General features: G+C 39.0%; 1 protein-coding gene and 1 long non-coding RNA gene across 10 annotated transcripts in view; one reads left to right on the top strand and one right to left on the bottom strand.

Annotated features, from left to right (window-relative positions):
• The window catches only part of PARD3 (par-3 family cell polarity regulator), a 658,805-nt gene that overhangs the window by 570,439 nt on the left and 63,177 nt on the right, over positions 1 to 25,189 (top strand). The window lies entirely within an intron of this gene.
• On the bottom strand, positions 249 to 23,373 carry LOC127044390 (uncharacterized). Its single transcript, XR_007772476.1, has 3 exons — positions 23,234 to 23,373; positions 22,728 to 22,870; positions 249 to 1,089 (listed from the first exon to the last, which is right to left on the bottom strand). It is a non-coding gene; the product is annotated as an uncharacterized LOC127044390 (long non-coding RNA).

Here is a 25,189-nt window from a genome sequence, read left to right on the forward strand (position 1 = left end):
CTGCGCTTAGTCTGAACTGTAATTCTGGTCTTCAAAGGCCTCCTCAAAATGTAAATGCATTAAATCTGATTCCTCCTGACCCTTATGAGTGCTTCCTGTCTGCCTGTCCCATCCTAGGACAAATTTAAAAATCCATTGACAGACCCAGAAAATCATGATTACTGGCAATTCCTGTACACTTCAGTCGGAATATTTTAAAACACGTATTCGCTTCATAATAACTCAAACCACAAAATTTACCTTTATTAAACAATGAAAATGGTCAGCAACAACAGAGGCAGTTTCTCCTGTAGATATACACAATATGTTCCTCAGAGAGACAACATTTTTAAAGAGACATATTATAGAGACTGTGGCAGGAGGGTTATAATCTCCTTAATCACTACCCCACAGGTAGGCAAGTCTACTTCATTGACAAGGACTGGGTAATTGAGTAAAAGGCATATTCTTACAGTTTGTGTTTGTCCACAGTGTTTACTTGAACCACAGTCCCAGATATCTGTTGGTGGTTATTATATAGAACAATGTTTTTCATAAGATGACCAGATGTCCCGATGTTATAGGGACAGTCCTGATTTTTGGGTCTTTTTCTTATATAGGCTCTTATTACCCCGCACACCGACTTTTTACATTTGCTGTCTGGTCACCCTAATTTTTCAATCTTTTTGATATCTGAGATTGGCTTTCTGCCTTCCTAAACTGTATAGGGGAGATCTCAGTGATGAGTGCTGGTCCACGGACCAGATGTTGAGAAACACTGGTATAGAATACCTACTTATACTTCTGTTGTTATAGCTATTGTTTCTCTTCTTGTGTCAGCAGGACAGGGACAAGGGAGAGAGTAGCTCCCTGGCATGTTAGCTTACTGTAATTATTTCTAACATGTATTTAGGTGCATAGGTGAAATACGTTAGTAAAGGTTGTTATAAACATTTTGTTGGACTGAGTTTTCAAAGCAGTTTGCAAATCCATCTTGACAGTCTTTGATTTGACATGTTCTTCTTCTGTTGTGAGAAGGAAAAGCTGCAGCTCAGTCCTCACCCTGATGGAACATCACTCTTCAGATCCTTCAAAGAGACTGTTGGAATCCTACAGCAAAGAAAGGAAAATAAATACCTAGTATTTCTAATGTGGAAAAAAAAAAGTAAAGAAAAGTGCAGACACATTTTTGTATAAAATTAGGGACAAATTCCTCGTTTTCCCATTGCAGATCACTTTTAAGTTTTAAAAGTTACGACTCTCTTTTCTCCAAAAAATGCCCTCACTCTCTACTCGTGTCAGTCAGAAGTGAGCACGCTAGCGTGTCATGTGTAGAATGCAATGACGCTTGCCAATTTGCAGTATTTTGGGTTGAGTAAATGTGACACTCCAGGGGTATGAAACCATGAAAAGAATAGCTACTGAAATAATCTGGTTGGTTAAAACCTGTGTGAGCCAAAACCAGCAAGTTTCCCACAATTCTAATTGTACAATATATTATTAGAAAGGAAAATCCCCTTGGATTTTCAATAAATTCTCATGCTGGACTTGTGACTTTGATGTCACAAGGGATTAATGATCTCCATACCAGTAATAACCAGGCAAACGCATGTACATTTTTTAAAAGATTTGCTAGGATTTTATTATGTTTCTAGGATAAATCCAATTAATAGGACTCATTAGTTTCTAAGACATAGCTAATTTACTCTGAATATAGCCGTTCTTTGAATGACTATCTCCAATGTATATAATCTATTTTGGTCATTAGTTTAGGCTCAGTCTGCACTCCCTTGCTGCGTTAGCATGAGCATGAAATACAAAATGAATTTTCTTGGCATAGGTATGCGATCACACATCATACTGTGGAATACATTTGCTTTCCTTGGAAACCATCCATGTAATTCAAGGTAGTGGAGTCATATTGCATAGTTAAAATATCTAGGTGGTAACTGGTATTTAAAATAGATCTCCTGTCACTTCAGAAACAGAAAGCCCAGGTGCCATTGGAGTTCCTATGTGCTGCCACTTTAACGGGCACTTCTAAAACACTGGGAGAAATATAGAGCATCTTTTAACTCTGTTGATTCCATTCTGATTGATCTTACAGATTTTTGAGATAATTGATGGTATTGTCTTAGTTGAGTCTGTTAGTGCAAATAATTATTAATCAATATGCACTCAGCTCTTACTTTAGAAGATAATTTTAACACATGATTTATTCTGAACATTTCAATTGAGCTACCTTTACAAGGAGGAAATCAATTCGCTAGTGGGCTGAAGCACTTTAATTATCTGAAGAGCTGTGTTCTTTTTCTAGGCATTTTTGCCACGGTAACTTATTGTGTCCTATAGTGAATAAAGCCCTTTACTCCTTGACACTGACAACAGGAAGTTTTTCATTGCTATATTAGAGAAGTAAAAATAATGCCTTTTCTATTGATTGGTTTTATTTTAAAGATGTTTGATTTCAGACCCTAAGAATGCTATCTTAAGGACTGACTTTTGAAACTAATTAATATTATAAAAAAGGAAAAAAAATAGCACTTCTTCTGAACATAGACAGCTAATTTTGTGATGAATATAACCATAGACTTGTAATTTTTTTCCTGAACATTTGCTCATGTATAGCAAGTGCAGCAGTGGACAATTGCAGTTAATTTGAAGGGACACTCTCATGCCAGAACTGAGACATAGGCGTGAAGCATTATAGTATACAGGTGAAATCACTTGCAATGTGTGTTAAAGTCATTTGTATTTTGTATCTTTTAAGCAATACTTTGGCTGTTTCCATGAACATGTTAGTAATACTGCCTTTTCATGTGATTTCCACTGGCGTTAAGGTACAAGGTTATGGAACCATCCACCATCATGGGCAATCATTTCAGTGAAAGGGTTACTCATGCAACTGTTTTTCTGTGTTATTATTTTAACGATAGCATTGCATATAGTGTTGTCAGCTATACAAAGGTACCTCCAACAATGATATTTAAATATCATTTTCCTGCTTTGTCATCTAGAATCCAATACGTTTGCACTTGAGTAGCACCTCAGTTTACAAACAGTCAATGAGAGTAAGGGCGAAGTGGGTATTCACCCACAAAAGCTTATGCTCCAATATATCTGTTAGTCTTTAAGGTGCCACCGAACTCTTTCTTGCTTTTTACAGAATCTGACCTTGTGTTAGTAATCATTAGTACATTATTAAAGTGGATACATTTTCAATACCTAGTTTAGTTTTCATTTCTATGCTGCTCTATTTTTTGCATTTCTTTCAACTTGGTCAATGAATGCAGACTAGTAAGTTTCCAGTTTTGTATCCACTCAGCTTCTACTCTGTTTCAGTTTTAGGTTCTGATGCATTACCATGGTTCTACAGTAGATGCGTTGCAGAATTTGCATGTATATATTTCTGTTTGTTACACACATACGCTCTCTCTCTCTAAATTTTAGGAAACAATTGTCCTGACAGTGTTCCTTTAAGAAAATAACGGAAAATAACATTGGCGGTTATGGCATTTTACATCATACTTGCAGGATCTGACTTTAAGCTAGGAGAGGCTTTGTTGTGAGGAACAAATATGTATATATTTAATCTTAGTTCCTACAGCTGACTAGAAGAAGAAGCTTGAAAGACATGAGAGAGGATTTCCTGGAAGTGTGTGTTATGGCTGCATATGTTTTCCTGCCAAATGCAGAGGTTATCTCTGACCGATGATCATGCTTAATATTTTTGGGATAAGATAGAAGTAAGCAAGCATCTGAATATCGATCCTGGTCCCACTGAAATCATTTTGAGTTTTATCAGTGACTTCAGTTGGGATCAAGATTTCTGCAGGAGCTCTTTGGAAGTGCATATTAGTCTATAGATATGTTTACTTTCCTATCCACATCTGTGAATTTCATTGCATAGAATTTTGCCCTTCTCTTGATCTACTGCTTTCCTGATATATATGTAACTAAAACTATTTAGTTAAATTCAGTCCCCATTGAAATTAATGAAAATTTTGCTGATGCGTACAGTGGAACCAGAATTTCATCCACTGTATGGTTAAGTGACTATCACAGGTTATGTTACTCCCTCCAGTGATGTGAGTGGAGTTTGCAAAAAATGTATCAACTTCCTTTTATAGAATAAAATAATTGCTGAGTTGAGCTGTTTGAAGTGGCTCAAGAGTGTGAGTACCAATCTCTGGCAGACTGTTAAGCAGCAGAGCACAAACCCTAAATTGGTTTTGTGTTCTATACCTAGATTTCACCAATCTAGTATCAAGTGTGACTCCTCAGACACTATAACAGCCTTAACATGGAGTTACAGACAGTCCTCTTGGGTACTCTGATCTACCTTGCAATCTAGGTAAGCTTGCCTTTGTGATCAGTGGTCCCTTACTCCAACAATATTCAGGTAACTCCCAGTCCCAAAGAACAAGTCACTTACCCCAGGTCAGTTGTACCTTAGATTTTACACCAAAGACAATGCTTGTAGCCTGTCCTATAATAAGCTATCTAAAGATTTATTAAGTAAGAGAAAGAAATAAGAGAAATATTTACAGAGTTAGAGGTAAACATATGCACACAAATGAGTTATAGTCTTAGGTTCCAAAAGATAATTGAAGCTTCTATAGTAAGCAAGCACTATATGTAGGTCTAACTCAGGCCAAACGCTGAGGATCTTTTGCTTATGCTTTGTAATCCTACCCCCCACCCCTAGAGTCCAAGCACCATGGAGACCCAGTTCCTTCTTGTCAGGGCTTTTTATTCCCTTTCTCCTAGAGTTCAAGGTGATGGGATAAGTTCATGTGCACATTCTCCTCTTCATGGGTGTGGGGGAGCATTCAAACAAGTCTTCTGTCCTGTGATATTCCACAATGGTGTGTCTGGTGTTTATGGGCCTTTTTTTGTTGGGCAGGAGAAAACATGTTCTGTGACAAACTAATATTTCACATGTGGTAATGTTTCTCTCCTGACTTTTGGTTTACAGTTACAGAGCAAACACTTAAATATTACTGTATAACGTGAGATACAGATATTATAAGAGATTTATGCATGCAACAACTTACAAGTATTTCAAAGTCTAAACATATTTTTGTAAATCGAATACCTAGTTTTAACACTACTAACACACACATGAGTCAGGCTGGTTTCAGCTATGCATTTGTTCATTGAGACCTATGGGCCTTGGCATGAGCTGGCACCTGATCTGCCAGCATCACACTGATACGTAGGCAGCATTTAAGCACATTGGGTCAAAATTTAGACCTGCTATAAGCCCGTGCAATATCGGTGCAGCAGCACTCACAGGATATTTGTATTTGGGCCCGAGTAGTATTTGTGTTTAATGAGTGGGGTATGAAACGAGTTTGTGTGTGTGTGAATATAATGTTTCATATATATATATATGAAACTCGTTTCATATATATATATATATAATTGTCATGGCCAAATGACTGACCAAGTATTATTATTTTATCAACTGCAATTGGTTAATAACATCGTAAAAGCATCCTGATTGGTAGGATGACCAGATGTCCCGTTTTGTAGGGACAGTCCCTGTTTTGGTGACCTTTTCTTATATAGGCACCTATTACCTCTCACCCCAGCCTTTTTTTCCACAGTTACTATCTGGTAACCCTACTGATTGGTTAATAACTTAGATTGGTTAATAATTAAATCTCACAGTGTTTTAATATCATGTGCTGCCAAGAGCTGTAGGAGACACATTAAAGAGCCACTTGTTGCTCGTGAGCCTCAATCTGAGAAACACTGGTATAACTAGACATTACTAACTACTTTGTGGGTGACACTGTCTTTTTTGGAGACAGTTATCCCCATCTCAAGGTAAAACTGCATAATGCAAAAGATGAAGGTTAGCTCGTCTATGTTTGTTTCATGTTGCTCCCAGCTGAAATGATCTGTGCAGGAAGGTCCCATTTTTAAAAGACAACATTGTTTCTTTCAAGTATTCTAACTTTAGAACAAAAGAGATTATGGAGTTGTCATAACCTAGTCCCAGATTTGGACCTTAGCGTCCAAAATGTGGGGGTTAGCATGAAAACCTCCAAGCTTAGTTACCAGCTTGGACCTGGTAAAGCTGCCACCACCCAAAAAATTAGAGTGTTTTCGGCACTCTGGTCCCCCCAAAAACCTTCCCTGGGGACCCCAAGACCCAAATCCCTTGAGCCTCACAACAAAGGGAAATAAACCTTTTCCCTTCCCCCCTCCAGGTGTTCCTGGAGAGATACACAGAAGCAAGCTCCGTGAATCTAAACAGAGGGATTCCACCCTCTCTATTTCCAGTCCTGGAAACAGAAGTACTTCTCTCTTCACCCAGAGGGTATGCAAAGTCAGGCTAGTAAATCTCACACACACAGATTTCCCCCTGACTTCTTCCTCCCACCAATTCCCTGGTGAGCACAGACTCAATTCCCTGGAGTTCCCCACTAAAGAAAAACTCCAACAGGTCTTAAAAAGAAAGCTTTATGTAAAAAGAAAAAAAAATACATAAAAATGGTCTCTCTGTATTAAGGTGACAAATACAGGGTCAATTGCTTAAAAGAAATATGAATAAACAGCCTTATTCAAAAAGAATACAATTCAAAGCACTCCAGCAACTACACACATGTAACTACAAAAAAACAAACCTATCTTTTTGTACTTACAACTGGGAAACAGAAGATTAGAAAGCAGGAAATAGAAAAATCCTTCCCATAGCCGAGAGGGACAGATACAAGACCAGAACAAAGGACTCACACACAAACTTCCCTCCACCCAGATTTGAAAAAGTCTTGTTTCCTGATTGGTCCTCTGGTCAGGTGTTTCAGGTTACTTCTTTTCAGGTGAAAGAGACATTAACCCTTAGCTATCTGTTTATGACAGGAGTTCCAAGGGAACTTCCATGCAGTCTGAAAGCAGGTACTTCTGACAGTGTTGAAGAGCTTTCGAAGCAGAGGAAAATCTGTTTGGTGGGTGTGAAAGATCACAAAGGTTAACTTCTGGGATTTTGCCCATTGAATTATTCTCTTCCTTCCAGTCTGTTGCCTGTTGGCTTCACAATGCAGTAGCATTGCAGCTTTCCAGATTAAAAACATCTGGCTTTCTATCTACTGTGTGCATCAAAAAAAGATAGCCCTGAAGAGTTAACAGTCACAAAATTCTTATCTTATGTATTTTGTTGACATTATTTGAAGTTGATATCTTCATCAAAGCTAAAGGCTGAGCAGGTGTGTCTGTTTTCTACAATTTGGCCACCCAACATTAATCTTTTTTTCTTTTAACAGAAATTTTATTGCCATTGTAGTAAAATTCCATTCCTGGGTGGTGGTTAAGCCTGATTTAGATTAGGGACCAGAATGCTATTTGCGCATTACATCAAATTTAATATTTCCTCCAGCAATTGCTTTCTTGTGATTCATGAAAGTAGTGACAGACTTGTAACTTCAAACACACTAGTATGTAGGAAGATATCATAGTTTATTACCTCTTATATTAAAATTGAAATATGAAGGTGAAGGAGCTGGACTAATGTATTTTATTGAAGAGAATTTGGAAACATACATTTATATCACAATGACACTTCTACATGAGAGGAGATTTGGTTTGTTTGGCTCCATGAAGAGGAGATGATTGTTGAAGGGCTGAAAATTTTTGTGAGCTTACAGTCATATGAAGAAGCTATTTATTAAAACCAGATCTTGTGAAAAAATGATAACGTTTATGTTTTTAGGTTATTCAGGGCAAACATTATTTTAATGCCTTTATTAATACTTGCCGGGGACTTCAGCTTTCAGGTTTGAACTCACATAAAACTGTCTTAATTTATGAGCTGTCATGTGTGTATTGGATAACTAGCTACAAGATAAATCTGTACTTAGTACAAATCTGTCTGAATTGATGATGTTCAGTATAATTTATATAGAAAGTGTAGTTTGGTTATGAGAAAAAAGTGCAGTTTTATGTGACAACTTTAGGTGTATGGATGCATATTAATCTTGAATCATAGCATATGTTCTCAGGAATATTTTAATATTTTGTATCTTCGATATTTAAGGGGAAATTTTATACATTTTGGTTTGATTTACAGCAAAACCATCTTGTTCTGATAAATATTGGCTTTTTCTAGTGTCTATAAGGCAATAGAAGCAACTTTTACTTTACACATGTGCATTATAAGACAGATTCTGCCCTTCTGAACAGATGTATAAACTGGAACATCCTGGCAGATCTCAGATCTCTGTTCAATAGCACGTACACTGCCCTTTGATTTTCATGTGTCTGACTGTACAGAATTTGGGGGAGGGGTTTCAAGCTCCTCATTTCTAGCACACATGATCACTTCTTTTAACTCCTGTGCCGTAAATAGCCAGTTATGGATTGTGTCTCTGAATTTTATTTTGGGAATGGAAGGACAGAAAGGTTTAGGCTGCCCTGTGCCATGTTTTTGCTTTCCAATTCAGAAAAGACTGTTTACAATTTACAATTCAGAAAGTTGTTTACTAGATGTACCATAAACCAGCTTCATAACTGTGACTAGCATGATATGAATAATAAACAATGTTCAACTGAAATGTCAGGATCCAGACAGCTTAGACAACATCTGTTTGATCAAGAAATGCAATACACAGCACCCTCCTTATTTTACAGAGCTCTGCGTAACCAAAATTCTTGGTTAACCAAAGTTCACTTACGTCACCAGGGTTGTCCTGGATAAGGATACCAGTCAGCTTTGCTCAGCATAGCCTCTTTAAAGCTGGCTTTTTGAAAGCCAGCTGGCATCTCTGTCACTATACTCTGGGATTGGGGACATGGAATGCAGCCTGTTCAAAGGGAGAGGAGGCCAGCAGGCTTTGGAAAGGCTGAATGTCTTTTCCTTTCAGAGACAATAAATGGGATTGCAGCTGAAGGTTTTGATGTCCCTCAAGACCAGTGGATAAATTGGGAAGGGGCATGGAGGCAGAGAGGCAGAAATGTGTGTAATACAACATACATATATTGAGGAATGTCATGCGGATTACAAAATCCCATGTGGGTTTTCCTAAGACTACATCTTCTAAAATGGCTAATGGTTAGAATAGTACAGCCTTGGTTTTGGGAAGGCCTTGGTCTTTGGATCGATTTTAAAGGTCAATTTGCCATTTCGGAGAGTTGTGATCCTATTTGGGTCTGTCAGCTTTCGCAGTAGAAATGGGCCTGATCACATAATTCAGTTCCAGATTCAGATTTCAACCCTCCTTTCCATTCAAAGTTTGATGTTCAAATTCAGCTTTTTATTCAGCCTATTATTGTTGAGAGGCAGTAGCCACTCTATAGTTGGTAATCTAATTAGCTTCCATTGCAAAGAATGTTTTCAAACTGCTTTTGAGATACAAATCATTAAACATTTTAAGAATTTTCATTGTTGACTTTTGTCTTTCTCTCCATCTGTCTCAAACATGGCTTTATCACATCTTTCAACTTTCGATATAATTAAATCTTCTTGAAAATTAATGCATTTTCTACTTTGCAGACAATAGGTTGTAATTAAGCACGGTTTTTAACAACTTTCATAGACTACAGTTGATATTATGAGCCTGAACTGATCTTGCTGAGGTTACGCTATCCTAAAACTGGCATAATAGAGCAGAGAATCATACCCAGTATGTTTGTTTATTGTGTGAGAAGATTTATGATATCCTTAAATATTTATTTCTTTGCTTATAGCAGCGCAGGTTCTCTAAATGATGAGCTAGATAAGTGCTTTGCTGTCACTTAACTTTAACTGATTTATTAAATGAATTTTATTTATTCATTTAGAATAGCAATAGCAGCAGCTGTGTGATGTGGATCTGAGTTTGGATTCCAAGTCCTACTACTACAAAGTTCACAGGTGTTTGCATCCAGAGCTTTGGTTAAGACCCATTTCTCTTGAGTAGAGCACATTTGCTCATAAATCTCAATGTCAGAAAAAGGACTTTATGGATCATCTAGTCCTCCCCATTGCCCAGCTGCGTTCTTAAGAACTAAGTGGTTAACATTGGATTTCTGAATAAACTCAACAATTTGATCTAGCATTTTGTGCTGTTCAAGTTTTGTTCTTTAGTTCTTGTACAGTAGAGACTATTCAGTCGAAAAATAGTTAGTTTATTTATTATCCTTGTTGATTTATTACATACTCATTTTAAACTTTATTTTTATTGAATTTAATACATGTAACTTGGTACAACATTTGTTTTTGTCAGTCTTTTTGCATCTTTTCAGTTATCCTTTGATTTTAAAAAACAAACAAAAACCACACAAGTATCATCAACTAATTCCCTAAATATCCTAGGGTACTAACCAGCAAGTGGAGTTACTGTGCATTGTTATTGCACAATGAAATGTCCATTATTGCTTTCTGAATCTTATCAAAGACTTAAATGTCTTTGTATTGGACTATAAAACTGAATAACATGTAGGAAAAATAGTTTCAACAATTAAGATGGAAGGTCCTGTAAAAATAACTATCGGTAAGAGAATACACCTCTACCCAGTATAACACAACCCCATATAACACGAATTCGGATATAACGTGGTAAAGCAGTGCTCCGCAGGAGCGGGGCTGCGCACGCCACGGGATCAAAGCAAGTTCGATATAATGAGGTTTCACCTATAACACAGTAAGATTTTTTGGCTCCCGAGGACAGCATTATATCAGAGTAGAGGTGTATTTGGAAATTTGTATATATACCTACTATCTGGTCAAGATGCTAGGCAACTTAGAGTATGAAGAGAATTAGCTCATCAGCCACTATTGTTTTTACTATTCACTGATGATTAGTAGTATACCAGAATGCTGAAGGAAAAATTTAAAGAATCAATTTTATTTTTTTGAAAGGAAGGAAGATTGATTCTGGCATTTACTCTCCTATTAATCTAACTTCTATCCCTAGAAAAGAAAAAGGGGAAAAAGGGTGAAATGAAGAAGCAGAAGAATTAACTATCTAGAGAGTACAGAACCATGAGTATGAGCTGGGGGAAGTGTTTGCTGGAGTATGGTAGTGATTGGCATCCCGTCTTGTTCAACATTGGAAGTAATGATCCATAAAATGATGGGGTGATTGAGGACAGCAAATCAGACATGAGTTTGCAATGCAATAAACTGACAAAAATTGCTAATGCAGGTGAGCTTACATATACAAAGACATCATTTCGCAGAGCAGAAAGGTAACAATGACTCTGTCAGTGATGCAATGGCAAATTGAATATTGCACTCAGATGTGGGTATAAGGTTACTTGAAAACAGCTGACAAACTGGAAGGAGTTCAGAGAAAAGCAAAAAAAAAAAAAAAGATCAGAATCTGGAAGGGTTGACTTAGGAAAGATGAAAAGAGCAGGTATAGTCTGGCTAACTGATGACTAAGTGAGGATTTAACAATGTACAGATATTTGAAGGGTGTAAGTGTGCCGAGGAATTATTTAGTGGAGTGAATAGGGAATAGCAAGGAGTAACTGTCTGAAATTAAAAATAATAAAATATTAGCTGCATGTCAGACATCAAATATCTGGCTGTGGAGTAACCTTTGATGGGGAAAGCTGAAAGCTGCTCAATCACTGTGGACTTCACCACCATCCTGCCTGTCATTCAGGCCTGTAACCTGGGCATCATCTTCAACTTCTCTCTCTAGGTCATCACATGCAGGCTAGATTGTAGAGTCTTTCTACAGAATCTCTCTAAGACAAGGCCTTTCCTATCTATCCACACAGCAAAAATTCTCATCCAAGCGTATCATCTTGTACTTTGCTGACTGCAACAGGCATGTCTCTGGCCTTGGTAAATGCAATCTTGCTGCGCTCTTATTCATTCAGAATGTTCTTGCCCAGCTCATTTGCCTAGCCTATTGTTTTGACATGTCACCTGCCTCTTTGCTGCCCTCCACTGGATCCCTCTTCTCTATCACATCAAACATAAGCTTCTTGTATTCACTTTCAAAGTCTAGTCAGTCCCCTCCATACTCATAATCTCTCATTCACTATTAGGGTGATCAGACAGCAAATGTGAAAAATTGGGACAGGGGTGGGTAGTAATAAGAACCTATATAAGAAAAAGACCCAAAAATCGGTACTGTCCCTATAAAATCAGGACATCTAGTCACCCTATTCACTATCGAGCTGTTGATACTCGTCTCGATTAGCCCATAATGCCTCCTCTACCCACTTGTTGCATTTTTAAAACACAAAACTTTGTGCTTTCTCCCATGCTGTGATGACTACAAAAAACTATACAACAGTTAGGCTGCTGGTGTGGTGAGGTCCACTGCCTATCTGCTGAATGGCATTGTCTCATTGTTTCCTTGTACTTCCATGTCTGCCTGTATCTATATATTGTCTCTTGTTTTATACTTAGATTGTAAGTCCCTTGGGGCAGGTTTTGTGTTTGTAGAGCACCTACCACAGTGGGGTCATGGTCTATGACAAGAGACCCTAGCATTAAAGTAATGCTAATAAAAATTATGATAATAATTGTCATGATAAAACTCAACTAAAACGAAACACTAGATAATGTTCTGCAGGGAACAATCCTGCACTGAAAAAGTGATGCACTGAATACTCTAATGCGTCTTTCTTTTCTGATCTTTTCCAAGATCAGAGATCAACAAAGTTTTAATTTATTTTCATGCAATATTCCACAGCTTATTCTGGAAGCAGAATGGATTCGGAGACCTTCTCAGCAATGAACTCAGTTTTTGAAATTACATTCAGCACGCTGTTGATGGGCAGCAGGACTCTTTAAAAAATGTATTCTTACCTATTTTAATTTCTACTTTTTTCAAGCTGTTATAAGAATTCCCTCCTTACCTTGGTTAACACAGAATAGCAACTGCAATACCTCTAGCAGCACGCTTTCTATTTGCTGCACAGATCTTATTTTACCAGGATCTTTTTAATCCCAGCAGTCTCTTTTGCTATTTTTTTCTCTTGCCTTTTCAACATGTTTCATATGAGCCTTCAAATCTTCCAATTTAGTGGCCACTGTAAAAGGCTTAAGTGGTAAGGTTTCTACTTTGGAAAATAAGGACTTGAAAACAATTGTCTTTATCTGTTTTCCATTCCAGTATCTCCATGCTTGTCTGATGGATAGCTCACTTGGAGCTGAGGCAGTGGCTGGTGAAGTGAGGTGTTTCATTGTCTATACTGAGTGGAGCAGCAGCACAAAGGCCCCTAAAACTTCACAGTAAACAAGCCTGAACTCCTGGTATTTAGGCTTTCCCGTTGTTCCAGTTGACCAAAGCCGTTGGGAGTACTGTACTTTTGGGAATGGCTCCCCCAACACACCATGAACCCATGCCTTTGAGAAGGTGCTCGAATTGTAATTACTGCCTCATCTAAGTACTGTCTCTTGGTTTCCTTTTCCTGGGAACAGGGAGTAACCCCACTTTAAGTAATCACATTCCTGTTCAGTTTCTTTTTAATTAATACAGGCTTATATAATACAATCGAGGGTCAAATGCACATTAGAACACCTCAGTCTAATGTCACTGAGAAGTCTTGTTAAGTATGGATACTGGGATAGTGCTCCAGGTTGGCCAATTAGCTTGTACAAAGCTGGAGGTGGAGGAGGGTCTCAGTCCAACTTTGCAGCCGCTGATTTCAGTTGGTTCAGCGGTAGGTGACACCCCCAATAGCTTCTCTAAACTGTGCTGGCTGCTAATGGCCGCCAGGGGCTGTTCCAGCAGTGGGAATCCTTGGGGAACAGGGAGACTCTGGGCGTTCCCCCACTACTCCAGGAAGGAAGGTGGGGTCGGAGTAGCTCTATACCACCTGAGCATTCCTCTGTGCAGAGGCTGATGCAGCATTGCCCTAATGAGCCAGAGAATAAGGGGGAGGGATAGCTCAGTGGTTTGAGCATTGGCCTGCTAAACCCAGGGTTGTGAGTTCAGTCATTGAGGGGGCCATTTAGGGAACTAGGGCAAAAATCAGTACTTGGTCCTGCTAGTGAAGGCAGGGGGCTGGACTCAATGGCCTTTAAAGGTCCTTTCCAGTTCTAGGAGATTGGTATATCTCTTAGTATTATTATTATTTATTATTTTATTATTATCCGGCTAGTACCTGCAGCATAGACAAAAGGTGCCATCTCTGATCCCTTGGCTGTGCAAAACTGCCTTATGCTCAGTGATCTTTCATGATGTTTTTCTCACCCTGCTGCAGCCAGATCTTTTTATTCCCATTCATTTTTAACTTCACTCTGGCCTCATGCTTCTGTTTTCATTAACACTAGGCAACATCCCTCTTTCTGGTTGTGAGGGTTTTAGCTCCTAGTCACATTAACATTTGGGCAGTGTAGCAACATTGTCATTTGATAGATGGCTCCATTTCTCTCCCATTCCCATTATGTATGTACCATTATCTTCTAGTTTTATATCCCAAAGGGCTTGTCTACATTAGCAACATTAAAGTGCTGCCTAACAGCAGCGCTTTAACATGGCATGTGTAGTCGTGGCAGAGTGCTGGGAGAGAGTGAGGCATCACAGAAAAATTGTGGAATGAGGATAATCAATGAGATACAGTAATACATCTCTACCCCGATATAACGCTGTCCTCAGGAGCCAAAAAATCTTACTGAATTATAGGTGAAACTGCATTATATCGAACTTGCTTTGATCCGCTGGAGTGCGCAGCCCCGCCCCTCCGGAGCACTGCTTTACCAGGTTATATCCGGATTCGTGTTATATGGGGTCACGTTATATCAGGGTAGAGGTGTACCAGGGTAGAATCAAATGAAGTAAAAATCGTGAATGAATCAAACTGTACCATAGAATCTCTGTGGATAGAAATTCCATGTTCTAATAATAAGAATACAGTGGTAGGGATACATTACTGACCACCTGACTGTGAAATGCTCAGGAAGATTAGAGAGGCTATTAAAATAAAAAAACTCAATAATAATGGGGGATTTCAATTATCCCCATATTGACTGGGTACATGTCACCTCAGGACAGGATGCAGAGATAAAGTTTCTTGACACCTTAAATAATTGCTTCTTGGAGCAGCTGGTCCTGGAACCCACCAGAGGAGGCAATTCTTGATTTAGTCCTAAGTGGAGCACAGGATCTGGTCCAAGAAGTGAATATAGCTGGATCGCTTGGTAATAGTGACCATAATATACTTAAATTTAATATCCCTGTGGCAGGAAACACACCACAGCAGTCCAGCACTGTAGCATTTAATTTCAGAAAGGGAAGCTACACAAAAATGAGGAGGTTAGTTAAATAGAATTTAAAGGGTACAGTGCCAAAAGTGAAATCTCTGCAAGCTGCATGGAAACTTTTTAAAAGACACCATAGTAGAGGCTCAACTTAAATGTATACTCCAAATTAAAAAACATAGTAAGAGAACCAAACACGAGCCACTGTAGCTAAACAACGTAAAAGAAGCGGTGAGAGGCAAAAAGGCATCCTTTAAAAACTGGAAGTTAAATCCTTGTGAGGAAAATAGAAAGGAGCATAAACACTGGCAAATGAAGTGTAAAATTACAATGAGGAAGACCAAAAAAGAATTTGAGGAACAGTTAGCCAAAGACTCAAAAAGTATTAGCAATTTTTTTTTTAGTACATCAGAAGTAGGAAGCCTGCTAAACAACCAGTGGGGCCACTTGACGATTGAGGTGCTTTAGGAGCACTCAAGGACGATAAGGCCATTGCGGAGAAACTAAATGAATTCTTTGCATCGGTCTTCACAGCTGAGGATGTGAGGAAGATTCCCAAACGTGAGCCATTCTTTTTAGGTGACAGATCTGAGGAACTGTCCCAGATTGAGGTATCATTAGAGGAGATTTTGGAACAAATTGATAGATTAAACATCAATAAATCACCAGGACCAAACGGTATTCACCCAAAAGTTCTGAAAGAACTCAAATGTGAAATCGCAGATCTACTAACTGTAGTCTGTAACCTATCATTTAAATCAGCTTCTGTACCAGATGACTGGAGGATAGCTAATATGCTGCCAATTTTTAAAAAGGGCTCCAGAGGTGATCCCAGCAATTACAGGCCTGTAAGCCTGACTTCAGTACCGGGCAAACTGATTGAAACTATAATAAAGAACAATATTGTCAGACACAGGGCCGGCTCCAGGCACCAGCATTCCAAGCTGGTGCTTGGGGCAGTAATCTGCAAGGGGCGGCAGTCCCTGTTGTTTTGCCCCCAAGCAGCGCGCCGAATTGCCGCCGTGGGCGGCGGGGGCAGTCCGTGCACCGTTAGGGCGGCAGGCGCGTTTCCGCGGTGGTGGCAATTCGGCAGCAGCTTCTATGTTTAGCTGTCCGGGACGGCTTCAGCTAAACATAGAAGCTGCCACCAAATTGCCGAAGCCACGGAAACATGCCTGCTGCCCTAAGGGCGCACGGACTGCCCCCGCCGCCCGCGGCGGCAATTCAGTGCGCTGCTTGGGGCAGCGAAAACTGTAGAGCCGACCCTGGTCAGATATATAGATTAACATAATTTGTTGAGGAAGAGTCAACATGGTTTTAGTAAAGGGAAATCATGCCTCACCAATCTATTAGAATTCTTTGAGGGGGTCAACAAGTATGTGGACCAAGGAGATCCAGTGGATATAGTGTACTTAGATTTTCAGAAAGCCTTTGACAAGGTCCCTCACCAAAGGCGCTTATGCAAAGTAAGCTGCCATGAGATAAGAGAGAAGGTGCTCTCGTGGATTGGTAACTGCTTAAAAGATAGGAAACAAAGAGTAGGTATGAATGGAGAGAGGCAAATACTGGTGTCCCCCAGAGGTCTGTTATGTGACCAGTCCTATTTGACATATTCATAAATGATCTGGAAAAAGGAGTAAACAGTGAGGTGGCAAAATTTGCAGATGACACAAAATTACTAAAGATAGTTAAGACTCCGGCAGACTGCAAAGAGCTACAAAAGGATCTCTCAAAACTGAGTGATTGGGTAACAAAATGGCAGATGAAATTTAATGTTGACAAATGCAAATTAATGCACATTGGAAAGCATACTCCCAACTATACATATAAAATGATGGTGTCTAAATTAACTGTTACCACTCAAGAAAGAGATCTTGAAGTCACTGTGGATAGTTCTCTGAAAACATCCACTCAATGTGCAATGGTAGTCAAAAAAAAAAGCAAACAGAATGCTGGGAATAATTAAGAAAAAGGTAGATAATAGGACAGAAAATATCATGTTGCTGTCATAACATTTCTTCCCAGATCTGGACCTTAGCGTCCAAAATGTGGGTGTTAGCATGAAAACCTCCAAGCTTAATTACCAGCTTGGACCTGGTAATTGCTGCCACCAGCTAGGAATTATACAGTGCCTAGCTCACTGTGGTCTCCCCAAAACCTTCCCTGGGGGACCCCCAGACTCAGATGCCTTGAGTCTTACAACAAAGAGAAATAACCCCCTCCCCTTGTTCCCTTGTTACTTCCTCCCAGGCTCCCCTCCCTGGACGACCCTAGGAGATTCCCTGCTTCCAGTCCTGGAAACACAAGTACCGAGAGAGCTAACCTCTCTTCCCCCTCACCCTGAGGGTATGCAAAGTCAGGCTTAGTAAATCTAACACAAAGAGATTTTTCCCTTGACTTCTTCCTCCCACCAATTCCCTAGTGAGCTGCAGACTCAATTCCCTGGAGTCCCCACTAAAGAAAAACTCTAACAGGTCTTAAAAAGAAAGAAAAAGGACATTAAAAATAGGCTCTGTATCAAGGTGACAATATACAGGGTCAATTGCTTAAAAGAAAAATGAATAAACAACCTTATCCAAAAAGAATACAATTTAAAACATTCCAGCAACTACACAAATGTAAATACAAAAAAAACCAATATAAACCTATTGTCTTACTATCCTTGTACTTACAACTTGGAAACAGCAGATTAGAAAGCCAGGAGATAAAAAAATCACTCTCAGAGCCGAGAGGGTCAGACCCAAGACAAAGAACAAAAGAACTCACACCCAAAACTTCCCTCCACCCAGATTTGAAAAAGTCTTGTTTCCTGATTGGTCCTCTGGTCAGGTGTTTCAGGTTACTGGTGTTACCCCTTTACAGGTAAAAGAACATTAACCCTTAGCTATCTGTTTATGACAGTGGCCTCTATATAAATCCATAGTACGCCCACCTCTTGAATACTGTGTGCAGATATGGTCACCCCATCTCAGAAAAGATGTATTGGAATTGGAAAAGGGTCAGAAAAGGGCAAAAAAAATTATTAGGGGTACGGGATGGCTTCTGTATGGGGAAAGATTAATAACACTGGGGCTTTTCAGCTTGGAAAAGAGACAGCTAAGGGGAGATATGATTGAAGTCTATAAAATCATGACTGGTGTAGAGAAAGTAGATAAGGAAGTATTGTTTGCCACTTCTCATAACACAAGAACTAGGGGTCACCAAATGAAATTAATAGGCAACAGGTTTAAAACAAATAAAAGAAAGTATTTCTTCACACAATGAACAGTCAACCTATAGAACTCCTTGCCAGAGGATGTTGTGAAGGCCAAGACCATAGCAGGGCTCAAAAAGACCTAGATAAGTTCATGGAGGCTAGGTCCATCAATGGCTATTAGCCAGGATGGGCAGGAATGGTGTCCCTAGCTTTTGTTTGCCAGAAGCTGGGAATGAGCTACAGGGGATGTATCACTTGATGATTACCTGTTCTGTTCGTTCCCTCTGGGGCACCTGGCACTGGCCACTGTCGGAAGACAGGATACTGGGCTAGATGGACCTTTGGTCTGACTCAGTGTGGCCATTCTTATGTTCTTAAAATTAGTTTCTAAATTTCTAGAAAAAATTCTAAATCTAGTCTATTGGATAAGGAGACAACTTTGTGTAAAGGTAAAATTAGTAAGAGCTCAACCATGAGCTGTCCTATGTCTGTGCTGCAGAGTAAGGGAATGTAAGGCATACACATCTGTGTTCATAATGCAGGTGGCTACTATTCCCCTTCCTTTATAGGTGGGCGTATAATTAATGGGTCTAGCCTTGGCTTTGCACCCTCTCTCTCAACTCCAAGGTGCTGAGCCACAAAAAGTGTTAGGGCTTGGCTACACTGGAGAGTTGCAGCGCTGTTGGTGGGTTTACAGCGCTGCAACTGTAACTGTCCACACCTGCAAGGCACATCCACTGCTGCAACTCCCTGGCTGCAGCACTGGCTGTAGCACTGGCTGTACACCTGGTCTGCTTGGGGTGTAATGATTGCAGCGCTGGTGATACAGAGCTGCTCGTCAAGTGTGTCCACCAAAAGCGCTGTTATTGGTCTCCAGGGTATTAGGAGGTATCCCAGAATGCCTGCTCACAACAAACCGGAAGAATGGCTGAACTCCGAGCTCCCCCGAGCTGCTTATCTAAAAAACAAACACAGCTCCTGTTTGCTCAAGCAAGCCGAGCGGAGGCAGGCAGGGGAATTGCTTTGGAAGGTTCACAGCTGTTTGCTTGAAGAGAGAAGTCAAACGGCAGAGAGGGAGGGGGGAATCCGTGTTGAGCAGCTGCTTATGTGGTCTGAAGGCTATTTAGGAGTGCATAATTTGCATTTAGTGAATAAGAGAGGGGTAGGGGAAGAGCTCGAAACTTTTAAATTGATTGCAGGTTGGTGATGTGTATGTTCCAGTTCTTAGAACTTGCAAGGCAGGGAGCTGACAGATCCAAAAATCCACTCTCTCTCTCTCCCCCACGTTCCCCCTCACCCCTCTCTTTTGAAAAGCACGTTGCAGCCACTTGAACGCTGGGATAACTGCCCACAATGCACCACTCCCAACAGCGCTGCAAATGCTGCAAATGTGGCCACACTGCAGCGCTGGTAGCTGTCAGTGTGGCCACACTGCAGCGCTTTCCCTACACAGCTGTATGAAGACAGCTGTAACTCACAGCGCTGTACAACTGTAAGTGTAGCCATACCTTTAGTGCTGCACACTTCCCCTATGCACATTGCTAACCTGGCCCTAAGCAAGCTATTAAGGGAATCAAGAACAAACTCTTCAGTGCTGTTGCTATGATAAATATAAGAGTGTTCTAATGTAGATTATTAAAGCAGCTATGATGTTAAGATGTGAAAAGGTTTAAAGGGATCACCTTTGTTGTGTCATTCTATTCAGAAACAGATGGTTGGAATGCTATGCTTGGGGTCAGTTTAATTGCCCACTGGACTAGGACTTGAAAACAATAAATGGGCAGTAGAGAAAAAGGTCAGCAGTACGGAAGGAGAGAGAGACTGTTGTAGCTTCGAAGCACTTTTCCTAAGTTTAATTCAATTATTTTAAAATTTTTGAGCTGCATATGATGAATAGAATCTGTTTCTACTTTCAAGAATGCATTTTCCAATGCAATGGCCCATAGGCTTGTATTCAGTTATTTATAATGATATATCAGTAGCTATCGAGGTTCGGATCAAGTATGCTAATGGAAGTATTCAAACAATATGGTATCTTTAAAAATGAGGTGGTTCATTCCGTTATTAAATAGTGTTTTATTCTCTCAACTCGATTAACTCACAGTAGTTTTCAAGCATTCCATGTTGATATATTTGTAAAAATATTTGACTATGACTATTGCAATGGTATTTGCCTTCCAAGTTACTTCCTCAGGGTTAAAATCATGAAAACAGCAAAATTGCCTTGTCATACAGTTGCATGTAAACACTGCAAAAGCAGCATTAACCAGAGCCCATGTCCTATCTGCCTCATGCAAAGCTTTCTCAGCAAGATATTTCCTGTCATTTGCACTGGACGGAGGTATGATAGGCCAGGCTAGGGCACGTACACACTAAACTGTTCAGGCCCTCCCCTCAAGCCCTGCACCTTGCTCTTTGCTGCTCCAGCTGTAGTGCTCCAGCTGGCAGGTGTGAATGGGAGTTCTTTTCCTGGTTCTTGCTTTTCAGTGTATTCCTAGCTCAGAACAGAATGTGGCTCGGATGTTTTCTTAATATAGCCTGTTACAGTAATGTCAACCTCAAGCATCCAGAAATCATGTGTTCTTTTTATTTGGTTTCTTATTTTCGAAACATTTAGGGTCCACTTGGTTTATGTTTTCAGGCCTCTTTTTGCAGCCATGATGGCTACCAACTTACTTTTAAAAAAAAATTAAAGATGAGTCTGGTGATGAAATCACAAGAGTTAGCAACATTGCTGTTATATACCAATGTCTTAAAAATGAGCAATTTGTCCAAAACGTTAGAGGTTGAATAGGGTACATTATCTTAAAAACACTCGAATTTACTAAAACAAACAGATGACAGGAGGAAGTAAATCTATTATATAGACATCCTATAATTATGACAAATAGGTGGAAGCTGAGGTAGAAATCTCAGACCTAGGGTTTCATAAAGAGAATAACAACCTCTGTTCTCTGCCAGCATTGCTAATCACTTCCTATTGACTATTTTATAACCAAAAAAAGTCCTGTGACTTTAATTGCTGGAAGTTGATGTTTTTTCAATGCCTGATGTTCATGTTAAGGGGCACCAATAAACCCAAACTGTAGAGGTGTACCTCTCTTTTTGTTCTGAGTTAGCCCTTGATGGTGTGTGTTTTATTTTATTTTATTGTTAATCTCCTTCCACTTGACTGTGTGTGCAACGCCTTTATCCTCTTGGTGAGGTTAACACTCAAAGCCTCCTCTGAGATCACTGTCAAAGCTGCTGTGTTGATTGGCAAGCCTGGGTTGCTGAAAAGTTGTGCAGGTGGCAAGCTTTGCCCCAGAGACTAAGCTCATCACCTCTGTGCCTATTATTTTGGTTGGAAATACGTAACAGAAGTGGCAGCAATAAACAAATTACATCATGTCCAACGTCAGCAATTCTAAATGCTAATTGTTCCTGTTTATGGATAAACAGGTGGATTTCCTTCTAACAAGCCTGTATTCATCTTTTTTTTTATCACAGGGTCCATGGGTACTTTAATTATGAGTTTATTGTAGTATATGGTTCCTTCATGTAGTAAATTTTTAGCAATACCTTGCCCATGTTGCTGATTCTTCTTTATTGTCAAGCCAGAGTCATGCTATTTTTTATGAAGACTTAACATTGCTTTTTGCCCATAAAATAAAGAGCACTAGATCAACTTTTTCTAAAATGTTCTTAGCCATAACAAAAAAGTGGCAGCTACTGTAGCTTCTCCAAGTCAAACCAAGACCTAATCTGACAGCATCATTCACTATTCACTGTTACTGAAGTAGATGAAATTATTGTGTATGAATCTCTTTATTTATAATAACATTTGTTTTAAATCATGTCAGGCTGGAAGATTTAATTTTCAGTAGAGAGCTGTTATTAAATAAAGGTGCAAAGAAAGTGATTTGTTACAGTATTGAATTATATATGATTTACTCAGTGTTTGCCAGAAACACTGACTTATTAGTCCATTTTCATACATCTATAAAAGTATTTTTATGAAGGGTATTCTTCATTGCGGAGCTAACGATGGTCACATTTGTATTAGCGTTTAAATTCAGTGGGACAAAAAAAGAAGTTATGAGTACGACAGATGTACTATAAGAGCTTAAACACCTGTTTTCTGTTAAATGATTTAAAGGATTTTGAAAGAATCAGCACAGGGCAGACTTAACACTTGTGTTACAAATATTATTCTACTTTAGAATTCTCAATCATCCTATAAAGCTGATTGTTTAAAACCTGTTTTACTCCAACTTTTCTTTTTTCTACTGAGAAATTGGTAGTTTTTATTAGCCTTTTTTAAATTCTGGAACATTCACACCCATTTATTGTAAATAATCTTGGACTGCATATGTTGTTCCCCCGCTGAAAATATAATTTGTTGTTATGATTACTCACTGCACCCTCCAAAGGGAAAAAATCTTCTAGGCCCCTTTGAAAGTGTGAATCTGTGATAATGCCTCAGAGGTCTCTGTCTTTCCAGATGGAAGCATATTTCAGTTTACTTTTCATCCTTGTGGCTGTCATAGTTTCTTCTTGATCTATGAGAAATGATAGCAGGAAGTATTAAGTTGGAAAGAAGCAATAATTTTATAGGGTTACTGCTTTTTCAATAAATTGTAATGTGTGTTGTATGTTATAAACATAATACCATATGAGTGCTAAAGCTAAACTGCATTCAAACTAGTCTGTAATTTAGGCAGTTAACCTCATTGGTATGGCATAAATGTTCGAGACAAATATCCAGAAAGATAAATAATTGTGGTCCAGATTCTCATTTTGCTAGGTGTATGCTAAGCAGAATGTCAGGGAGCTGCTCCAACTGTGCCAGCTGGAAACAGTCCCAAAGGTGCAGTCCCCCTATTGAAGTAGCCAACAGCACAGCACGCTCTATTCCGACTTACCTTACATCACACTGAACACCACCATCCCCCTTTCCTCCCTTTCAGGGAGAGTGCCCTAGGAGCCAGGTACACCCGCTATGTGCCTGCAGAGGACTCTCCCATGCTGGAGGATCTTGAGCAAATGGAGTGAACCAGAGCTGTTAACTGTAAATGAGATTTTAAAACAGAACTTCAATGTAATGTACTGTGCAATACAGTAGAATCTCAGAGTTACAAACACCTAGGGATTGGAGGTTGGTTGTAACTCTGAATGTTCGTAACTCTGAACCAAACATTATGGTTGTTCTTTCAAAAGTTTACAGCTGAACATTGACTTAATACAGCTTTGAAACTTCACTATGCAGAAGAAACTTTCCCTTTGCTGTATAGTATTTGCCTTTTTTTTTTTTCGGTCTCTGCTTCCTGATTGCAAAGTTCCGGTTCTAAATGAGGTGTGCGGATGACCAATCAGTTCGTAATTCAGGTACTCATAATTCTGAGGTTATACTGTAGTATAAATTTGTACATACCGTGTTGTAAATAATATTTTAAATAAATAAAATTAACATAAGGAAAAGTATTAATAACAGTTTTTAAATAGCTGATGTCAGTGAATAATTTATTTCTTCACCTATATGATTCATTTATTCATATACAATAAAGAATATATTTCTTCTAGTAACCAGTATATATTATTATGCAAATATCACAACAATCAGCAAATTCTTCAGCCAGCAGAAAAATTTAACTCTTATTTAAGTTTACAACAACTTTTGGTTGGTCCATAAGATAATAACACTAAACAAAAATAGATCACACAAGTTTAGTGGACAATAACTCCAGAAATGTGTTAGTCCAATCCACTTATGCAGTTGGTAACTGAAATCAGCAACATTTTTACAAAACATTCCAGTCACCAGATGGTAAGGGTCAAATTTTCCAAGTTAAATATGCACATATCTAACTTGTATCACAAACATCGTTTGTATTTATTTATTTGTATTGCAGTATCATATTGAGAGTTGGGGCCCTCACTGTGATAGAAACCGTGCAAACACAATTTAATCTAAAACAAGACACAACACATTGATTGGGATTGAAGGGGTAATAAGGGAAACAAATAAGATTTAGGATTTACATTTGTTTATTCATTTATATCCTTTTCTGTGGCACTCATCACCATAGTATCTGAGTGCCTCACAAAAAATGAATTTCAGCTTCAAAACACCCTTGTGAAGAAGGTAAGTAGTAGTATTTCCATTTTCAGATGGGAGGCTGTATATATGTGTTTATATATAAAGGGAATCTCTATATAAAAGTAAATCCTACTGGCCTCTACCCAGAATCTACAATCAGCTATTTGTACAAATGCACGGCTAGTTAGATTCTTAACTGTTAGCTTGTGCAAATAGCTGGTTGGTATGTAAACACAATATTTGCCTACACAAATTATAAATGCAGAAATTTATTAACTATTGCCTAACTTCCAAAAATCTGGCTCTGTGGTACTCAACATATTCATTTTGTCATTATTTTAAAATACATGACAGTGAATTCACCATGTCCCTATGTAAGTTGTTTCAAAGCAGGGAGGGATAGCTCAGTGGTTTGAGCATTGGCCTGCTAAACCCAGGATTGTGAGTTTAATCCTTGAGGGGGGCTTTAGGGATCTGGGGCAAAAATCTGTCTGGGGATTGGTCTTGCTTTGAGAAGGGAGTTGGATTGGATGACCTCCTGAGGTCCCTTCCAACCTTGATATTCTATGATTCTATGAATTGTTAATTATTCTTATTTTAAAAAGTGTGTGTTATTTCTACTTTGAATTTGTCTAAGCTTCATTTTCCAGCCTTTGGATCTTGTTATGCCTTTATCTGTTTAATTAAAAGAGACTTGTAGTATCATAAATCTTGTTTTTTATTTAGGTACTTACAAACCATGATTAAGTCTCTGCTTAACCTTCTTTGGATGAACTAAATA

Source organism: Gopherus flavomarginatus, chromosome 2 (genome assembly GCF_025201925.1).
Source record: "Gopherus flavomarginatus isolate rGopFla2 chromosome 2, rGopFla2.mat.asm, whole genome shotgun sequence".
In the NCBI taxonomy this organism is placed as follows: Eukaryota; Metazoa; Chordata; order Testudines; family Testudinidae; genus Gopherus; species Gopherus flavomarginatus.